We start from the raw sequence: 20,227 nt of genomic DNA on the forward strand, positions 1-20,227 counted from the left end.
GTAACTTTCACCAAACTGGAATTAAATAACCCATTTCTTAGAACCATTAAATTGTTTGAGGAAGCAAAGGGAGCACTCCAGTTGTGAGGTTCCCCATAGGGACTATATACCGCAGATTTTCAGTCATTTGTGGATGGAACGTGCTGCGCAAATATATTAAATGATAAGTTATGTAGTTTAAGGGATCCATTTTACGAAAAGTATTTCCCTCAACGGATGCTATAAACTTAATTTCCTTGTAATTGCCCGAGTGCACACGTCAGGAAAAAACACACAGCATCCTAAAAAGAAATATTCCAGTTTTGAGGACTCTGAATCAACTATTCATTTTTCAGCACCCTCATACAAATGTTCGAATCCACACACCAGGAGTGTGGATTCTCAAAGTGGTTTTACACAATGAATGTAATTGAAGGCAGACACGCAGTTCTCCGACTTTGAGCACAGCCCCAATATATAACAACAGTGAGAACGTATATTTATATAGCACTTTTAACCTAATGAAACCTTCCAAGGCGCTTCACAGGAGTATTATAAAAGTATGACACTGGGTCATGCGATGCCATATTTGATCAGATGACCATAAGCTTGTTCAAAGGTTAAGATTTTAAGGAGTGTCTTAAAGAAAAAACATGAGGTGGAGTTGCCAACTCTGGCTGGATGTCACGGAAAGCCAGTGATGTGGCTCCAGCGGGTTTTAGGTTTATGAGTTGGCTGTATGATCAGAGATACAGAAATACAAATCCTACTCTACCTACTCTTACTGCTTTCCATGAGCAATAACTGGGGGTGGTGCTGGGAACATCAGCAACAAGAAATTCTCAATCTCAACTGAGCTGCTACTCATGCCTGGTCACAGCCGTATCCAACCATGACTCTCGGCCTTCACCTCAACTTCTGGCGTTTCACTAAACAAGTCACATCACCACCATTTCTCCTGGCAACAGTGTCCTCAGGGAGCTGCAGCTTGCTCTCCACCCAGTTCCTCACTTTTCCGCATCAGGGATAGAGAAACTACCTTTCCCAGCCAGTGCCACAGGACTCCTCCTTCCTGGTTTGTGACGGTGATGATATTTGTGGACCAAACTGGCCAAACTTACTTAATGACATCAAGGAAATCTTGTTCGACAATTTTCGGGAAGGCTTTAGTTGGCCATCTGGAGACTGATGCCAATTCCAGGAGACTCCCAGCTATTCTAGGAGGTTTGACAACGCTAATGTGAGGTCGGGATTCGAAGACGTGAAGGGAGCGAATTCTCGAGCTCGGTACCAAGGCAACAGAAAGCATGACCATCAATTGTGGAACAAACAATATTGGGGATTTACAAGAGGCCAGAATTAGTGGTGTGCAGATACCATGAGGGTTGTGCGCTGGACATTACAGAGGTTTGAAAACAATGATGCAAATTTTAAAATCATGACCATGTAGGTCAGCCAGCACAGGGTAATAGGAGAATGGGACTTACTGTGAGTCAGGATATGGACAGCAGAATTATTGATGACCTCAAGTCATTGGGGGGTAAGGGGAGGTGTAGAATATGGGAGACCAGCTGGGAATGCATTGGAATAGTCCAGTTCAGAGGTCACAAAGTCAAAATTAAGGCTTCAGCAAAAGATGCACTGAAACAGGAGTGAAGTTGAATAGTGTTACGGATGTGGAAATGGTGTTCCTAGTGATGGCATGACGATGATTCAGAAGCTCATTTTGTTTCCATTCTTTCATGGGATGTGAGCATTATTGGTAAAGCCAGCATTTGTTGCCCATACCTAATTGCCTTTGAGAAATGGTGATAAGCTGTCTTCTTGAACTGCTGCAGTCCATTTGGTGTAGGCACACCCGCAGTGCTGTTTGGAAGGGAGTTCCAGGATTTTGACATAGTGACAGTGAAGGGATGGCAATATACTTACAAGCCAGGATGGTGTGTAGCTTGGAGGGAACTTGCAGGAGATGGTTTGTCCATGGCTTTGTTGCTCTTGTTCTCGATCATAGTGGCCACGGATTTGCATGGGCTATCGAAATGGCCTTGGCAAGTTGTAGCAGGCCATTTTGTAAATGGGACACACTGCTGCCACAGGCCCGCGCCAGAGTGGTTGGCACCACGCCGACTGGCGCCAAAACCAGCACCAACGGCCATTGACGCCCGCCGCCCGGCGCCGGGGCTGGCCGAAAGGCTTTCGCCGGTCCGCGCATGCGCCGGTGGTGACGTCAGCGGTGCTCCCACCGGCGCATGCGCATTGTGGGATTCTCATCCGCCTCCGCCATGGTGTAGGCCATGGCGGCAGCGGAAGAGAAAGAGTGCCCCCATGGCACTGGCCCGCACGCCGATTGGTGGGCCCCGACCGCGGGCCTGGCCACCGTAGGGGCACCCCCCGGGGTCTGATCGCCCCGCCGATCCCGCCGCCACAAGGACCCCGGGGGCCCGCTCGCACCGCCGATCCCGCCGCCACCAAAGGTGGTTCAAACCTCGGCGGCGGGAGAGGCCTCCCAGCGGCGGGACTTCGGCCCATCGTGGGCCGGAGAATCGCCGCAGGGAGCTCGCCGCTCGACGTGGCGTGATTCCCACCCCCGCCAATTCCCGGGTGGCGGGAAATTTCTGCCACGGCGGGGGCGGGATTTTTGGCGGCCCCGGGCGATTCTCCGACCCTGCGTGGGCTAGGAGAATTTCGCCCCTGGTCAATGGTAATCCTCCCAGGATGTTGATGGTGAGGGATTCAACAATTCTAATGCTGAGGGAATGTTCGGGTAAATGGTTAGATTCTCCGTTGTTGGAATTGGTTGTTGCCTGTGTTATATTCTCTGAGTGCCGCAAAAAGAAAAGGTATGGAGGTGCCACAATACGATACAAAGTTTATTAGGAGATGTTGCTCATACAAAGTAAGATGGTGAACTTACCGATTGGGCACTCTGCTGATGGCACTACAGATCATGTGACTTTCCACCAGCAGCTAGGATGTATTCCCAGATACATAATAGTCTGGCACTTGTATAGCATGGACTTCTTCAGTATTTAAGAAAGTGTGAATGGAACAAAAGACTTTGAAATCATCAGCATATTTTACTGAGTTTAAATTCCACCACCAGAAGGGGCGGGATTCGAACCCAGGTCTCCAGATCATTATCCTGGGTCTCTGGATTACTAGTCCAGTGACAATACCACTACGTTACCACATTCCCAGTCAGCAAACGGCCACCACTTTGAACCATATGACGGAGGGGAAATCATTATTCATGAAACCGCTGAAATTGATTGGGCCGAGGATATAACCCTGAGTTTTAATGTTAAATTTAAGTTGGCATGAAATGCATGCTTTTATTTGGTAATTAAGCATAGCTGACCCAATTAGAAAAGGATTAAGAAACCATTTTTTTTTAGAAAATATTTTATTGAGGCATTTATAATTTTAACACTTTTCAACAACATCTATCAGAGGCAGAACCCACACCAAAATAATCATCACCCCCCCCCCCCCCCCCACCCCCCCCGAACACAAACCCCAACCAACATGGCTTATAAAAATACACTGCCAGCCCTACCCGGCCATCCTGCCATTGGTTTTCCTACCCTTAATCGTCACTTCCATGTCTCCCCTTTCCCCCCCACTGCTGCCAATCTAATTTTTCTCGAAGAAGTCGATGAACAGCTGCCATCTCTGAGAAAACTCCTGTAACGAACCCCTCAAGGCGAATTTAATTTTCTCAAGCCTGAGAAATCCCATTATGTCGCTAACCCAAATCCCCGACTTCGGAGGCTCCGAGGCCCTCCATCCCAGTAAAATCCGTCTCCGGGCCACCAGTGAAGCAATGGCCAAAGGTTGGCCTCTCTTTCCCTAGGCTCCCGGGTCTTCTGACACTCCAAAGATCACCACCTCTGGAATCAGAGCCACCCTCCCTTGCAGGACCTCTGACATGACGTCCGCAAATCCCTGCCAAAAGCCCTTCATCCTTGGACATGCCCAGAACATGTGCACATGATTCGCAGGACTTCCCCACATCGCCCACACCTGTCCTCCACCTCCTCAAAGAACCTGCTCATCTGGGCCACAAGTCATATTGTCCCTGTGGACCACCTTGAATTGGATCAGGCTGAGCCTGGCACACTTTGAGGACACGTGAACTCTCCGCAGGGCCTCCTCCCATAACCCAGCCTCCAAACACCCCCCCCCCAACTCTTCTTCCCACTTTCTCTTCACCTCCCCGATTGGGGCCCCCTGCCACTTCATCAGCTTCCTATAGCTCTCCGAGACCTTCCCCTCCTCAACTCCTGTTATCAACATCACCTTGCCTTGTAACCACCTTTTGCAGGAGGCGTGGAAAGCACGAGATCTGCCTCCGTACAAGATCCCTCACTTGCAGGTACCGGAATCCGTTCCCATCTGGCTACTCAAACTCCCCCTCCTGCTTCTCCAGACACGGTAAACCCTCATCAATAAAGATATCCCCAAATCTCTCGGTCCCTGTCCGCCACCACCTCCGAAAGCCCCCATCCAGCAACCCCACCCCCACCCGTAACAAACCACAATCGGTGCCCACACCAACGCCTCCTCCAAACCCATGTGCTGCCGCCACTGTTCCCATACCTTCAGGGCTGCCACGACTACTGGGCTTGTGGAGGACGGAGCCGGCGAGAATGGTAGAATTGCCATTAACAATACCCTCAAACACGTGCCCTTACAGGATGCCACCTCCACCCGCTCCCACACTGATCCCGTCCCCCACTACCCACTTCCTGAACATCGATATATTCACCGCCCAGTAACAGTTAAAGTTTGGAAGAGCTATCCCCACCCCCTCCCCACGCCCTCGCTCCAGCAGCACCTTCCTCACCCACGGGGTTTTCCAGGCCCAAATAAATTCCAAAATTACCCCATTCATCTTCCGAAAAATGCTTGGGGATAAAAATTGGGAGACACTGAAAAACAAACAACAACCTCATGTGGACTGTCATTTTCACAGTCTGTACCCTCCCCGCCAGAGACAGCGGGAGTGTGTCCCACCTCCAGAAGTCCCTCTTCATCTGCTCTACTAGCTTACCCAGATTCAATTTGTGGAGCTGTCCCCGTTCCCGTGCCACCTGGATACCTAAAGATCCCTCCCACCACCTTGAATGGCATCTCCCCCAATCTCCTTTCCTGCCCCCTTGCCTGGATTGCAAAAACTTCACATTTGCCCATATTCAATTTATACCCCGAGAACCGGCCAAATTCCTCCAGTATCCTCATAATCCCTCCAATGGGTCTGATATATACAAGAGCAAATCACCGCATGGAGTGAGACTCTATGCTCCACCCCCCACCTCGTACTAGCCCCTGCCAAACCTTTGAAGCTCGCAGCACCATTGCCAAAGGCTCTATGGCCAGGGCAAACTGCAGTGGAGAGAGTGCCTCGTCCCCTTGTACGGCCTAAAATACTCGGACCTCACCCGATTCGTCCGCACATTTGCCACCGGTGCCTGATAAAACAACTGGACCCAGTCCCTGCCCAAACCCGAACCGTCCCAGAACCTCCCATAAGTACTCCCACTCCACCCGCTCAAAGGCCTTTTCTACATCGATAACCACCTCACCCTCACGCCCCTCTGTAGGCATCATGATAACGTTCAAGAGCCTCCTAATATTGATCACCATGTGTCACCCCTTAACAAACCCCGTCTGATCTTCCCCTATTACCCTTGGAGGACAGTCCCCGATCCGTGTGGCGATAATCTTTGCCAACAGTTTGGCATCCACATTCAAAAAGGAGATTGGTCTATATGATCCACAGTTTTCCGGGTCCTTGTCCCACTTCAAAATGAGAGAAATCAACGCCTGCGACAATGTTGGGGGAAGCACTCCCAGCTCCTTTGCTTTATTAAACACCCTTACCAACAGCGGCGCCAGCACCCCCGAAAGCTTCTTATAAAATTCCACTGGGTATCCGTCCGGTCCTGGGGCCTTACCCGATTGCATCGCCTCCAGCTCCTCTTTTATCTCCCCAAGCCAAATTGGGGCCCTCAGGTTCTCCACCAGCTCCTCATCTACCTTTGGGAACTCCAGCCCTTCCAAAAATAGCCTCAAACCATCTTCCCCTGCTCAGGGTTCCGATTTATACATCATTCACCCCCGCCGGATCCAAGACCACCTTCCCATTTGTATCCCTCACTTTCCTCATCTCTCTCGCCGCTTCTTGCTTCCTCAACTGATGCGCCAGCATGCTGCTCGATTTTTACCCGTACTCTTGCCAGTGGATAGAAGACAAGATTCCAATTGCAGCCTGTGGCATTCCTTCAAAAGCCCTTCCTCCGGGGTCTCTACTTGCCCCCTGTCCACTTGTACGATTTATCCCACCAGCCTCTCTATCTCTACCCGCTCTGCCTTATCCTTGTGTGCCCGAGTGGATATAAACTCCCCCCTGATAACTGCCTTCAGTGCCTCCCAGACCGTACCCGCCAACACCACCACTGTAGTGTTAATCTTTATATACCCCCAGATAGCTTCCCTCACCCGCTCACACACCTCCTCCTCCGCTAACAGTCCCACAGCAAACCTCCATTGTGGGCATTGGGCCCTTCCTTTGCTCACTCGTAGGTCAGCCAATGTGGGGCGTGGTCCGACACCCCTATTGCTGAATATTCAGCATCTATCACCTCTGCCAGCAGTGCTTTATCCAGCACAAAGAAATCTATTTGGGAGTACTCCTTGTGCACATGGGAGTAGAATGAAAATTCTTTCCACCTCGGCCTCCCAAATCTCCACGAATCGACCCCCCCCCCCCCCCCCCCCCCCCCCCACCCCACCATATGCTCCATGAACCCCCGGAGCTCCTTAACCATAGCTGATACCTTTCCCGACCTAGGGCTCGACCGGTCCACTCTTGGATCCAGAACCGTGTTGAAGTCTCCCCCCATAATCAGCTGATGAGAATCCAGGTCCGAATCCGCCCCAGCACCTGCCTCATGAATTCCACAACATCCCAGTTTGGGGCATAAATATTCACTAGCATGACCGGCATTCCCTCCAGTTTCCCACTAACTGTGACCTATCTCCTCCCGGATCCACCTCTATATTCCCCACCACGAACGCCACCCGCTTAGTGACCAAAATCGCCACTCCCTTTGTTTTAATATCTAACCCTGAATGAAATACTTGCCCAACCCATCCCTTCCTCAACCTGATCCCCCACCTTCAGGTGTGTCTCTTGCAGCATGGCCACATCCGCCTTCAGTCGCCTCAAGTGTGCAAAAACACGGGCCCTCTTGACTGGCCCATTCAAACCCCCCCCCCACTGCCACCCCCCTGTCGATCAACCAGATCCCCTCTTGGGCCATGCCCCACACCTCCCTTGGCCCACCCTTGGGCGCCCACCATCATCAACCCTCCTCCTCTTCCATTTTAAAGGCCCCACAAATGTCAACAGTACTACTCCCCCTCCCCCCCCCCCATTCACCCGATCCCACAACTGTCCCCCCATCCCCCTCCCCTTGCTAACCTTCAGCTCACCCCCCACCCCTGTGCTTCCGTGAACTCGCGCACACAGCTAGCCTGGCAGCTCCCACCCCTGGCACCTAGAATCCAACCCCCACTGATTCCCCTCCTCCCCCACTCAAACATTATTGCAAACAATCAATAGAAACAGAAAAAAAAAATCAACCCTCCATCCATTGACAAAGAACAAAATGTAAGCCTGAAGTCGAAAATAGAGAGAAAAAAAAGAAATTGCCTCAAACAAAAGTTTTACAGCAGCATCACAACTCCTCCACCAAAGTTCAAAGTCAACCTTCTCCTGCCAGTCCATTGTCTCTCATAAACTCTGCTGCCCTCTCCGATGATCCAAAGTACAGCTCCCGGCCCCCATAGGTCACCCATAGATGTGCCGGGTACAATAGACAGCACTTAACATCCTTTTTGTAGATGGCCGCCTTGACCTTATTGAAACTTGCCCTCCTCTTGGCCAGCTCTGCACCCAGGTTCTGGTACACATAAATCTCACTGCCCTCCCAGGTGCAATGCCTCGTCTGCCTTGCCCGCCTCATGATTCGCTCCTTATCAAGGAACCGGTGCAGCTGCACCACCATCACCCTCGGTGACCCGTTCCCCTGGGACTTTTTTATCAATGCCCTGTGAGCTCGATTTACCTCCAACGATCGGTCAAACGGACCTTCACCGAGCAGCTTCTCCAAGTCCTCCACTTTCTCCTGTAACCGCTTCTGGTGGTCTCATATCAGCCCCATCTCCACTTTCATCGAGGCGAACTGCTCGTTGTGCTCCCCTGTCAACTTCTCCAACTTCTGGATTGCCTGACCCCGGGCTGCCAGCCTCGTCTCCATGCGGTCAACCACTGCCTTAATCAAGTCAACCGCCTGGGACAGGTCCTCCAGACTCTCCTTCCGTTGCTGGGTGAACTTCTCATTCAAGAAGCTCACCAGCTACTCCATTGACCATTGAGCTGGCAGGGCCGCTCCCTGTCCCTCTGCCATCTCCATGTGTGTTGCCAACACCACACCCGCTCTGATCGACTTATTATTTCTATTTTGGGCACTTCTGGTCCTCGGCTCCATAAACTCAAGGGTCAATCTCCTCCACTCACACTCCTACACCTTTTTCTATCTCACTTCCACCTGCAAACCGGGAAAAAGGCCCAAAAAAGACTGCCACGAGCAGGAGCTACCAAATGTGCGACCACTCACTCCATGGTTGCCACCGGAAGTCTAAGGAATCATTTGTAAGGGTATATAAACCAGTTCAATCTAATTGTCTGTGAGGAAACTAGAGAGTTGGCAACTTTTCTTTCTGGCTGGGCAATGAATCTGGTTTAATAAACCACGGGGATAGTTCCAGATTGTTCTCATTCAATATGGGCACGATCCAGCGGCCACGCTGCACCTGAAAAGCAACTCGATGTGGCGCAGTGTGGCCGATAAAAGCTGGGAGATCTATGTATTCGCAACGTCTTGAGATCAAACATGATTTTGCAAGACATTGTGATATGAATCAGTTAGTCTCACTCAAACGTGCAGATTCCCAAGGTACCTGAGGCCTTGGCAACCTTGGGCAAGAGCTGTTCAGCACTGGTCTCCACAAATGGGGTCAGACGGAATGGCACTTGTTGGGGTCTCCCAAGGGATCGGAGGCACCCAGGTGCATGCCTCTTGGGCAGGATGGTGCCCTGGCATTGCCTGCCTGACACCCTGACAGTGCCACCAGGTGCCAGCCTGCCAGTGCCAAGGTGCCAAGCTAGCATATTGTGCACACATGCGGTCGAGCTAGGGTGCCCTGCGTGGGTTTTGAGGGGGGGCCAGAGACCATCCCATAGTGCATTCGGGCAGGGTGGGTCGGGGATTGTTTCGGGGGCATTGGAGATCGGGATGCCATGGTGTCCCGCTCTCTCTCTACATTATGGGAGTTCTGGTGAGTGGAGGCCCCCAGTGTACAAAATGGGGCTATGCGCGGCCTCGGCGGCTGACTACTCAAGTTACGTTGAATAGCTATGTGTTTCTCGGCATTGCCAGCACCGGGAAATACGTGACTAAATGTACTCGCTATGGGACTTTGTTCCCATTTAGTTGAATCGAGCCCTCTATGTTTATTGGAATTAACACTCAGATTTCTGCAGCACATGATTTCAACTGGTGGGGGCGTATTCTCTTGATTCCCATTGACTTGAATTTTGCATCTCAAGAACAAACAGGCAATTTTGGAGAACCCACTACATTATAGGACATGTGGGTAAATGGCTGGAAAATCTGACTGTGTCATACTTGTATTTCCAATGTTAAAGGTGCCGTTGCCATTTTGGTTCCAATGTGGTGTCACACTCTTCTTTTGTAATTCTGCTGAGGCATTATCGAATAGCATTTGGGTGAGGCCATTAGGAATGTCTGCTGGAAGTGTACAGTGCAGGTAAATTGGGACATTGCTTGGTGTGTAACCCTGTTTACCTCAGTGCTGCTATTATTGACCTCATAGAAGTTGATGTCCTCTATCTTACCCAGTCATTGCTTGTAAGTGAGGGGAGATTGTGAAAAAAAGAATTTCATGGTCTTCTGCCTCAACTCTGACATCCGGCACAATTCTCTTGATTCCCATGGCATCTCAGTCTTTAATATATTCATTCAATAACTGAATAGTCATAGCCTTCCACGGTTCACGATTCACAACCATTTGAAGGAAGATATTTCTCATTGTTTCAATTCTAAAGGGTAAGAATGTGACTCTTTCGTTCTTCTTCAGCCAGAAGAAATATTCTTCTACCCTGTCAAAGAATTTTGTATGTTTCCATTGGATTAGAACATAGAACATACAGTGCAGAAGGAGGCCATTCGGCCCTTCGAGTCTGCACCGACTGACTTAAGCCCTCACTTCCACCCTATCCCCGTAACCCAATAACCCCTCCTAGCCTTTTTTGGTCACTCAGGGCAATTTATCACGGCTAATCCACCTAACCTGCACATCTTTTGGACTGTGGGAGGAAACCGGAGCATCCAGAGGAAACCCACGCACATACGGGGAGAACGTGCAGACTCCGCACGCACAGTGACCCAGCAGGGAATCAAACCTGGCACTGTGAAGCCACAGTGTTAATCACTTGTGTGACCATGCTTTCCCCTCTCAGTCTTTTAAATTCTTGAGAATATGTGCATAATCTCTTTAATATGTCCTTGAAGGAGAATCCCCTGATCCCAGCGAAGTCCAATGAACCATTGCACAAGCAAATACCTTCCTTTGGTTAGGAGACCCAACACTGTACATAATGTTCCAGGTGTGATCTTGCCTCGCTCCTGTATAATTGTACTGAAACTTTTCTCTTATAACCTTTATTTAAAAAAAGGCTAATGTAAGGGGCAGCACAGTAGCACAGTGGATAGCACTGTGGCTTCACAGGGCCAGGGTCCCAGGTTTTTGGACTTGCGTCTGAAGCGGTCCTGCGGTCATTTTCCACATTGTCCCTTTTTAAAGCGAGCTCAAATTGCATCATGCAAGTTCACATCCGGCCCATTCTGCAACTTGCAGACATGAAGCCCAGGAGTAAAAATTTATTGCCTCAATCAAGCTGAAGTTGGAAAATGAAATGTGCTGATTTTACTTTTGGGTTCCCCCCACGAGTTGCCACCTCTTGGATTCACAAACAAGGGGGCCATTAAATCCAGGGCAAAGATTAATGAGCACTTGGAACAGTATGGATTAATAAATGAAAGGCAGTGTGAAATTGCAAAAGACAAATCGAGTTTGACCAACAAGTTCCTTTGAGAAAGTATCAGGGTTGATATGGAAAATATGGTTGAAGTAGCGGCTGTGGACTTTCAAAAGACATTTGATAAAGTGCTACAGAATAGGCTTATGAGCAAAATTGAAACTGGTTGAATTATCGGGTGTAGTCATTTTTTAGCCAGGAGGATGGTTCTCCCCAGGAAATGGTGTTAGGATACCGTTCCTTTGGAAATATATTAATGGCTTGGACTAAGTTTACACAAAGCTCAGAAATGTAATAAACAGTGAGGACAATTGGAAAAGACTTTGGATATAAACTGATAGTTGGTGGATATGTGCAAGGTGAAATTTAATGTAGAGCAATGTGAAATGACACATTTTGGAAGGAAGCATAAAGAAAAGTCAACATAAACGAGATTATACAATTTTAGAGGGGGTGCAGGAAGAGGTCAGACTTTAGGGCATATGTATCCAAGGTTCTGAAGGTGGTAGAAGTTGAGAAAACTGTTAAAGTCCTATGAACAAACAAATTAGGAGCAGGAGTAGGCCATGCAGCCCTTTGAACCTGCAAAGCCATTCAATAGGATCACGGCTAATCTGATTTTAAGCCCAACTCCACATTCACCCCTTCCCCCGATAGCCTTCCATCCCCTTGCTACTCAAGAATCTATCTACCACTACCTTAAAAATACTTGACCCCTTTTTAAGGAAGAGAACTCCAAAGACTCAATCCTCACAGAATAAATTCTACTCATCTCTATCGTAAATGGGTGACCCTTCATTTATAAACAGTGGCCCCCCCTAGTACTAGATTCTCCCACAAGAAGAAACATCCTCTTCATATCAAACCTGTCAAGACCCCCTCAAGGTTTTGCATGTTTCAATCATGTTGCCTTTCACTCTTAGAACTCCAGTGGATACAAGCCTAGCTTGTCCAACATTTCCTCATAAGCCAACTCGCCCAATCTAGGTATTCAACTAGTAAACCTTCTCTGAACCGCTTCCAATGCATTTAAAGCTTCCTTAATTAAGAAGACCAATACTCTACATAATGCTGCAAATGTGGTCTCACCAATATTCTGTAAAACTGAAGCATAACCTCCCGACTTTTGTATTTAAATCCCCTGGCAATAAATGATTACAAATATTCTATAAAACTGAAGTATAACCTCCCTACTTTTGTATTTAAATTGCCTGGCAATAAATGATTATATTCTATTAGCTTTCCTAAGTATATGGTGTACCTGGACACCTAGAGAGCTCAGCAAACTTGCACTATTTAGATAATAAGCTCCTTTTTATTCTTCCTGCCAAATGCACTATTGCCACTTTCCCTCATTATACTCCATTTGACAGTTCTTTGCCCACTCGCTTAACCTATCTATATCCCTTTGTAGCTTCCTTGTGTCCCCTTCACATCTTACTATCTCACCTATCATTGTGACACCAGCATACTTTCAATCCCTTCACCTATGTCTTTCACATAAATTGTAAAATGTTGAGGCCCCAGCACTGATCCTTGTGGCACTCGACTCGTTGCATCTTAACAACTAAAAAAAGACCCATTTGTGCCCACTTTATGTTTTCTGTAAGCTAGCTAATCTTCTATCCATTCCAATCTGTTACCCCCATAAGCTTTTATTTTCATATCAGATACTCACCAAACAGCTTGCTCCTTTCCCTCTTGTAGAGTAAGAACCAATTCCTGCTCTGATAAAGGTAGAAAAGGCAAAAAGAAAGGAACACCACCTTCCCCTCCTTACCGAGCTGCCCCCCTCACCAAACTCCCATGTATGCACTTGGTTCCAAAGCTGTAATCGTTTGCATCAGCTGAACTAAGAAACTGAATGTATAATACACTGGAGTGGAGCACAAGAACACTGATTATACCACTTTGCTCATTAATTACTCAGCTCTCTCAGCAGAGTGTGTTTACCCTGCCTTCGTCTGGGAGAAAGAAAGACATATTCTACTAACACATTACATTTCAGTTACTGCTAATCACAGATTAAACTAGATTTTTCAAGAACCAGATTAATATTTTAAACTCCCCCACTCGCCAAACTCCCAAGTATGCACTCCGTTCCAAAGCTGCACTCGTCCGCAGTATATATAGAGATATACTATACAAAAATAAGGGAGGTAAGCTAAACCTTTAGAAAATACTGGTTAGGCTCCAGCTGAAGTAGTGTATCCAACTTTGGGCACCAGACTTAAAAGAAGGGAGGTTGAAGAAGTGATTTACTTGAATTTACCAGGGATAAAAGACTTCAGTTGTGTTGAAAGACTGAAGTCCTCCTTAGAGCAGAGGACGTTAAGTGGAGACTTAACAGAGGTGTTCAAAACCATGACGCAATGTGAGAAAATAAATAAGGGGAAAATTTTTCCAATGATTGGTAACCAGAGGGCAGAGATTTAAGGCAAATGCAAATGAACCAGAAGCGACAGGAGAAAAAAGTACGCTGCGAGCTATTATGATTAGGGTGCACTCACTTGAAGGATGATGGAAGCAGATTCAATAATAACATTCAAAAGGGAATTGACTAAGTACTTGAAGGGGAGAATGGGCAAGAGCAAGGGAATGGGGTTAATTGAATAGGTCTATTAAATACTTCACGTAAATATGATGAGCTGAATGACCTCTGGGTGTACTCTTTATCATTCTATGATTCCAACAGAACTACTCCTGGGATGATTAGTTCAGCTGCTGACTGAAATAATCCTCCAAGTAATTGAGATCAACTTTAGAAGCTAGAAAAAGGAACACCACCTTCCCCTCCTCGCCGAATTCCCCCACTCACCGAATTCCCACGTATAATGGCTAGTTATTTTTTTTTGGAGGCCAAGAGTGGTTTTAAAGGGTATTCACATTTCATACATATTTTATGCTAAATTCATGTACACACACACCACCCAAATTAATTTTATTATGAGGATTATACTTGGGTATTCAAATGTGCTCGGGTCAAAGAAAAACAGAAGATGATTTTATTCAAATTTATAACTTAATCATTCGTGTCCCCCACATTTTCACATTTTTTTTAGAGACATGGAAACTCTCTTTGTTCTTAAGGCTGTATAATTCATTCTCATTAATGAATTTGAGTGATTTTGCTGTTTATCACAATTTTATCAATAATGGTTAATTCTGGAAAGTATTAAATTTCCTTATTTTAAATGTTGTCTATCATTTTTGTGCTGGAATAAAATGCAAATTTCGTAAATTTTATTGCCCAGTTATTTACGTTGGATCTCGAATTTAAAAGGTATGTAAATTTTTTTTAAACTCCGTTGGCAAGTCAGTCTTGTCAGTATAAAATAAACATACATTAGCAGCACACATTACAACATAAAACATTAAATATAGCCCACATTTTTAACAAAAAAAATTGCAATTACCTTTTTGATGATGTTAAATGATGTCCCAGAAAACTTTACGTCTGCCATGTTTGATCATGATGTGGAGATGCCGGCGTTGGACTGGGGTGAGCACAGTAAGAAGTCTTACAACACCAGGTTAAGTCCAACAGGTTTGTTTCAAACACGAGCTTTCGGAGCACGGCTCCTTCTTCAGGTGAATGGAAAGGCTTGTTCCAGTTCTGGAACAAGGCTTTCCATTCACCTGAAGAAGGAGCCGTGCTCCGAAAGCTCGTGTTTGAAACAAACCTGTTGGACTTTAACCTGGTGTTGTAAGACTTCTTAATGTTTGATCATGGCAAAGACACTACCGGCGAAATTAACAAAGGGAAAAATCACCTGATTCCACAGCACCCGGATGGACCTACCACGTGCACAAGGTAAGAACACGTGAACTACTACAGTTTTAAAATTTGTGAATGAGACCGCATTGTGTCCCGCGTTTGACCTTGTTCTTCCGTTTACTTACGCTGCGGTTTGGAAATCATCAATGAATCACAGGTAAGTTAAAGATTTCTTGAGAGATTCTTTACTATTTTTGTAGATTAGTGTTATTTTTAAATGTTAAAACTGTTTAAATTAACCAGGAAGCTTTTGCACTCGTGCTACACAGGCACAGTGTGCGTTTTAAGTAGGATGGGGAAACCATTTTTTTTGTGTCCAGTCTTTACGTTGTAAACTCTGTTTATAATATTTTTTTTAAAGCTTACAACCATAATTTGTGCTTTGGTTAATCTTTTTTAATCATACAAATGTTTTATATTTATTATACTGTACCTTAACCATATAATTTATTTAAAGCTAATAAAATGAATAATTAAATAAGGCAGGGTGTTTTATTTTAAGTGTAAAGATTAATTGCATCACATTATAAGTGATGCAATTAATGGCAGAATGCTTTCTGATACCAAAATTTGTACACATTTCTGAAAGGTCAGTTGTTTCTCTAATTTAAAAACCCATCTTTAAGCAAATTTGATAATTTTGAAATTTTAGGTCAAATGGCACTTGTTGGACACAGTTCCAGAGCTGCAGTCGTTTGCCAAAGCTCAACTAAAGAACTTGAATTTACAGAAAACTGAATTGGCGCTACAGGTCCATGATTCAACAAGTCTCCGCAGGTCATCGGATCCTGCATTGTGAATTCAGGACAGCCTGGGGAAGATCACATGCTGCATCACTGCCTCTGCAAAACAATATTCTACTGCATTATTAAACATGCTGTACAAATGCAAGTTGTTGCTGTCAAGATAAATCAAATGATGATTCAGACCCATCCAAGGGATTGTGAAGGCGGCTGGGTGGGGGGTGGGGAGAGGGGGATGCGGTGCGATATATCCAAATTGGACAAGGATTCAGGGATTACTTTAGGCCGCCAGAAACATCTGTGAGGGCAGCACCTTTTTGTTCTGCCTGATTTAACATTCACCGGTGATCCAAATGACAAACAAATTATTTTACACATTAGAGAAAAGTACAGAAAGCACTTGCAACACTGCCACCCTCGAAATGAGAAACGTTGTCAGGTGTGCTTCAGAAGAAGAGCAGGAAATAAATTCTGAACAGAACGTCCTTCACCGCATGCATATTGATCCAAAACGTTCAACGCCACTAATTTAGCATTCTGACCGTCAGCTACAGCTTCATTTACAAGGTGATATTAAAAATAAAAGCCTACATGTGTGAACTTCAATCAAAAGAAATAAAGTTTCTCTTGGGGGGGAAAAAAGTCCAAATAAAAATTCTACCCGAACAAAACATTGTCTCAATAGCAGGAACTCTTGTAGTTGTTTGAATCAGAATGTTGACCTGAATTCCATTAGGGCAACAGTGATTGACCCAGAAAAGAAAGACAGCGAGATGGGATAATTAGACAGCAGTGACATACTACAGACAAGGTTAGCAAATAGAATAAACATGGATATTTCAGTGAAGAAGGGCACCTGCATATAGCTAAAAAATGCAACTTTATATTAGGTTACCCAATTGGCTAAAAATCTAATTGAAGGTCTAATCTAGAGGCTGCATGTTTACCCGAGCTGACTTTAGGTAAACATACCCCTGCTTTTTCCACAAATAATCACACTGCAAGTTTAAAATAGTTACTGAATTCTTACTGTAATGGCTTTGAAGGTGGTGGGGGGGTCCTGTTTTTTTCGTGTGGTGGTCAGCCCTTGAAAATGTCACACCCTGCATTTCAATAAGAAAACAAAAAAAAAAGGTGGTGGTGGGGGGTGAGGGGGAGTTTTCACTGCAGTTGCCAAAGAAATACCAGGATTGCAGTCACCATGAAATCAGAAAGTGGATGCCAAATATATGCCTTCGATGCTTGCTGGCGGTTCGAGCAGAAAAACTTCTAAATATGGAATAACGGTATACTTCATGGGATGGACAGTATATGCAGACAGAAAGCAGAATTTCTCCTTTCTTATCCCAATGTTGCTACAAGGTCCAGCGCATTCCTTTGTTATCCATGACCTCTTGGCAGACACACTCGGCATGGAAATGGTAAATATTTGCCTGTGACCATTGAACTGAAATTGGGGACTTTCACTTTTTAAACGTCTCACTTATGGGGATGTGTGTTTTTCTTGCACTGTGAGCTTCTGACCTTCTTTGCTATAAACAGCTCTGTGTACTGTGAAATCGGATGCAAAAATCCCTCAAGTTGCTTTGGGTTTTAGTATGAAAATATTGACTTAAGTTTGAAAAAAAAAATCACCTAAAATGACATTGCGTCCTTTGTGCCGAGGGATTTCTGCCAGTGCTGCTGCAAACCTCACTGAGCTTGCAATTGGTTTGGATGGCAAATCAAATGTAATCATCTGGGGAAATTGTATTTGAGTTATTTTCCCCCATTAAGAGACAATAATAGTTGAAATCATGATACTGATTTTTTTGAGTAATCCAGAACTACGTCAGAGATTGGGTTATGACCCATATCTACGTTCAGGGAGCACATCTCCAATCACAACTTCAGCAAGGAATCATAGAATCATGGAATTTACAGTACAGAAGGAGGCCATTCAGCCCATCGAGTCTGCTCCGGCCCTTGGAAAGAGCACCCCACCGAAGCCTACACCTCCAACCTATCCCAGCAACCCGACCTAACCTTTTTAGACACTAAGGACAATTTAGCATGGCCAATCCACCCAACCTGCACATCTTTGGACTGTGGGAGGAAACCAGAGCACCCGGAGGAAACCCAAGCAGACACAAGGAGAATGTGCAGACTCCGCACAGACAGTGACCCAAGCTGGGAATCAAACCTGGGAACCTGGTGCTGTGAAGCATCAGTGATAACCTCTGTGCTACCGTGCCTTTGACTTCTCTGTTTTACAAAGAAAGTGTGGGATTAAATCTGCCACTATTTTCAGGCAGGTTTGTGGCCACAGGCAAGGAGGACCCTGTCAGTGGCTGTGAAGATGACAGTGTCTACGGTCTTCACCATATCAGGATTGTTCCAGGCTTGAGCCTGGCAACCACATCTGCAGTGTGTGCCTGCAGCTCAAAGAACTTCGGCCCATGGTTGATGAGCTGGAGTCAGAGCTACAGACACTGTGATGCACCGAGGAGGGGGGTGGGGGGTAAATTTTGTTCCAGGCGGCAGTCACACCTCTTAAGCTAGGTACTTCAGATTTGGTCTGCAATCGGGAATAGGAGGATTTGACTGTGAGTGAGGCAGCTTTGGGTACCCAGAAGGTATCAACAGAAGAGCCTCAGCCCATATTATTGTCTAACAGCGTTGATATTCTTGCAGCTTGTGTGGATAAGAGCAGAGACTGAAGGGACAATTAACAAATTGACCACGGCACTGTGGTGCAGGGGGTCATTCAAATGGGGGGAGTGAAAAGAAGTGCATTTGTGGTAGGGACAGTGTAGCTAGGAAGATGGACACTGTTCTCTGCGACCAAATTGTGATTCCTGAGAGCCGTGTTGCCTGTTGAATGCCAGGGCCAAGGACTAACAGGGCTCATTGATTCCTGGCATAAAGGCTTTATCTTATGAGGGAAGTTTGAGCAGGTTGGGCCCATACTCAATAAAGCTTGGAAGAATGAGAGGTGACCTTATTGAAACTGTTAAGATTCTGAGGCAGGCCTGGTAGCGTAGGTGCTGAGAGGATGCTCGTGGGGGAATCTAGAACCAGGGGTCACAGTTTAAAAATAAATGGTCTTACATTTAAGGCTAAAAGGAATTTCCTCTCTGAGGGTCCTTTAGTTTTTGAGAGCAGTGGAGTCTGAGTTATTGAATATATTCAAGGCTGAGTTGGACAGTTGGACTCTGTTTACAACGGAGTCAAGGATAAGCTGCTGTTGCCTGCAGTTATGTGCCACCTTGTCCTACAGGAGAGTGGGAAAAGTGTCAATGAGCATCATGCAATGTGTTTGAGTGATGCTGCTGTCATGGTTGTGTGTGCAATGTGTGCAAGCTGTGAGATGTGTCTGGGAGACTTGCACAGTGATAAGCTATATGACATCTCAGCATTTGTCTGGAAAGGCTCCTGGACCCCTGCGGATAAAAGGCCTCCCTCCCCTGGAAACCAGCTTCGCCAAGACCTCCAGAGCAGAGAACACCGAAGCTCGCCGTCCTGCCATTTTCTGCCAGTTCTGCCTCTTTCTCAGGTCAAACTTCACCTGAGGAAGGAGCAGTGCTCCAAAAGCAAGTGTTTGAAACAAACCTGTTGGACTTTGTAAGACTTCTTACTCAGGTCAAACTGACTGCTAGAATAATTTCCAGCACCTGCTCTAGCCAAAATGTACCCCCCCCTTTTATGAGGCACATGGTGGCTTTGTAGCGTAGACTAGCTTGAACTTATGCTAGCCTTTCACAATTTTGCAGCCCATTCTCTGGTGCGCAGCCATTCAGCGGTGCATTTAGCTTTGGCTGTACCCCACAATCATTTAAAAGAGCAGTCAGCATGAAACTCGTGTGCTGCTGGCATCGGAAGGAACATTTGCAGGTTCATTGTGCATCGAGATCCCCATGCCTGTTTTTAGGTGCTGACGAATATCATTCACTATCTTATGGAAATGACCACAAAATTCAACTGCCCCTTCCGGCAAAAAGAAATCTGCCATAAAAGATGCAACATTTTACAAAATGTACACAGTGCATGTACGTCAGCCTGGTATGAATCTTACATGACGATATAACTGATTATAAAGGACAATTGATTAATTTCACAGTGTTCAATCCCATTGCCGGTAAAGATAATCCTTATCTTTGCTTTTTGTGTGTTATGTTATTGAAAGTTGCTTTTCTGCAGAGTTTCTCATAATATGCTTTTCCGGGCGGCACGGCGGCACAGTGGTTAGCATTGCTGCCTACGGCGCTGAGGACCCAGGTTCGAATCCCGGCTCTGGGTCACTGTCTGTGAGGAGTTTGCACATTCTCCCCGTGTCTGCGTGGGTTTCACCCCCACAACCCAAAAGATGTGCTGGGTAGGTGGATTGGCCACACTAAATTGCCCCTTAATTAGAAAAAATGAATTGGATATTCTAAATTTAAAAAAAATAATAATATACTTTTCCTTTCACCAACCCAGGCTATCCCAATTCAGGCTAGCAGAGATGGTCCAATATCAATTCCACTGACTTTCTGGTGTTATGCAAGTTAAGAGAGCTCT

The sequence above is a fragment of the Scyliorhinus canicula genome, chromosome 9 (assembly GCF_902713615.1).
Source record: "Scyliorhinus canicula chromosome 9, sScyCan1.1, whole genome shotgun sequence".
Lineage (NCBI taxonomy): Eukaryota > Metazoa > Chordata > Chondrichthyes > Carcharhiniformes > Scyliorhinidae > Scyliorhinus > Scyliorhinus canicula.